Consider the following 2,857-nt stretch of genomic DNA (forward strand, 5'->3'; position numbering starts at 1 on the left):
GATGCACTATTCCTTGTTTATTGCATCAGTCGTTCCCTCAAAATGACGAATTAAAACAGAAATTGCGTCGCTATGAAATACTATAGGTTCTACGCCTTCTCTTTATAGTCGAGGAACGTTCCTATGGCAACGACAGGATCTTATATTGGGAGGCGAGTATCTCTTTTCGGATTCACTATTCCTTCTTTATTGCACCTTTCGATCCATCACAATGACCAATTAACAAAGAAATTGCGTCGCTATGAAATACTACAAGTTCTATGAACCCTCGTTCTAAATCGAGGAACGATTCTATGGCAAGGGAAGGATCTTATATTGGGCGGCGAGTATCTCTTTTCGGATGCACTATTCCTTCTTTATTGCATTCGCCGATCACTCACAGTGACGAATTAACACAGAAATTGCGTCTCTATGAAATACTATAGATTCTATGCCTTCTCTTTCTAAATCGAGGAACGTTTCTATGGCTATGCCAGGATCTTATATTGGGCGGCGTGTATCTCTTTTCGGATTCACTATTCCTTCTTTATTGCATCCGTCGATCCCTCACAATGACGAATTAACACAGAAATTGCGTCGCTATGAAATACTCTAGGTTCTATGCCTTCTCTTTCTAAATCGAGGAACGTTCCTATGGCAACGACAGGATCTTCTATTGGGAGGAGAGTATCCTTTTTCGGATGTACTATTCCTTCATTCTTGTATCCGACGATACCTCACAATAACGAATTAACACACAAATTGCGTCGTCATGGAATACTATATGTTCTACGCCTTCTCTTTCTAAATCGAGGAACGTGTCTATGGCAACGACAGGATCTACTATTGGGAGGAGAGTATCTCTTTTCGGATGCAGTATTCCTTCATTATTGCATCCGTCGATCCCTCACAATGACGAATTAACACAGAAATTGCGTCGCTATGAAATACAATAGGTTGTATGCCACCTCTTTCTAAATCGAGGAACGTTTTTCTGGCAACGACAGGATCTTATATTGGGAGGCGAGTATCTCTTTTCGGATGCACTATTCCTTATTTATTGTATCCGTCGATCCCTCACAATGACGAATTAACACAGAAATTGCGTCGCTATGAAATACGATAGGTTCTACGCCTTCTCTTTCTAAATCGAGTGACGTTTCTTTGCCAAAGACTGGATCTTATATTGGGACTCGAGTATTACTTTTCGGATGCACTACTCCTTCTTTATTGCATCCGTCTATCCCTCACAATATGGAATTAACACAGAAATAGCGTCCCTATCAAACACTATAGGTTCTATGCCTTATCTTTCTAAATCGGGTAACGTATCTATTGCAACGACAGGATCTTATATTGGGAAGCGAGTATACCTTTTCGTATGCACTATTCCTTCCTTATTGCATCCGTCGATCCCTCACAATGACGAATTATCACATAAATTGCGTCGCTATGAAATACTATAGGTTCTATGCCTTCTCTTTATAAATCGAAGAACGTTTCTATGGCAACGAAAGGATCTCCTATTGGGAGGCGAGTATCTCCTTTCGGATGCACTATTCCTTCTTTATTGCATCCGTCCATCCCTCACAATGACGAATTAACACAGAAATTGCGTCGCTATGAAATACGATAGGTTCTATGCCTTCACTTTCTAAATCAAGGGACGTTTCTATGCCAACGACAGGATCTTATATTGGGAGGCGAGTATCCCTTTTCGGATGCACTATTCCTTCTTTATTGCATCCGTCGATCCCTCACAATGACGAATTAACACAGAAATTGCGTCGCTATGAAATACTATAGGTTCTATGACTTCTCTTTCTAAATCGAGGAACGTTTCTATGGCAACGACAGGTTCTTCCCTTGGTAGGTGAGTATCTCTTTTCGGATGCACTGTTACTTCTTTATTGCATCCGTCGATCCCTCACAATGTCGAATTAACACAGAAATTGCGTCGCTATGAAATACTATAGGTTCTATGCCTTCTCTTTCTAAATAGAGAACGTTGCTACGGTAACGACAGGATCTTATATTGGGAGGCGAGTATCTCCTTTCAGATGCACTATTCCTACTTTATTGGATTCGTCGATCCCTCACAATGACGAATTAACACAGAAATTGCATGGATATGAAATACTATAGATTTTATGCTTTCTCTTTCTAACTGGTGGAACGTTTCTATGGCAACGACAGGATCTTATATTGGGAGGGGAGTATCTCTTTTCGGATGCACTATTCCTCCTTTAGTGCATCCGTCGACCCCTCACAACGACGAATTAACACAGAAATTGCTTCGATTAGAAATACTATAGGGACTATGCCTTCTCTTTCTAAATCGATTGACGTTTCTATAGCAACGACAGGATCTTCTATTGGGAGGCGTGTATCTCTTTTCGGATGCACTATTCCTTTTTTATTGCATTCGTCGATCCCTCACAATGACGAATTAACACAGAAATTCACTCGCTATGAAATACAATAGGTTCTATGCCTTCTGTTTCTATATCGAGGAACGTTTCTATGGCAACGAAAGGATCTTATATTGGGAGGCGAGTATCTCTTTTTGAAAGCACTATTCCTTCTTTATTGCACCCCTCTATCACTCACATTCACGAATTAACACAGAAATTGCGTCGCTATGAAATACTATAGATTTTATGCCATCTCTTTCCAAATCGAGGAACGTTTCTATGGCAGCGACAGGATCTTCTATTGGGAGACGAGAATCTCCTTTCGGAAGCTCTATTTCTTCTTTATTGCATCTGTCGTTCCCTCACAAAGTGGAATTAACACAGAAATTGCGTCGCTATGAATTACTACAAGTTCTATGAACCCTCTATCTAAATCGAGGTACGATTCTATGGCAAGGAAAGGA

This window comes from Schistocerca cancellata, unplaced genomic scaffold, assembly GCF_023864275.1.
Source record: "Schistocerca cancellata isolate TAMUIC-IGC-003103 unplaced genomic scaffold, iqSchCanc2.1 HiC_scaffold_780, whole genome shotgun sequence".
Taxonomy (NCBI): domain Eukaryota; kingdom Metazoa; phylum Arthropoda; class Insecta; order Orthoptera; family Acrididae; genus Schistocerca; species Schistocerca cancellata.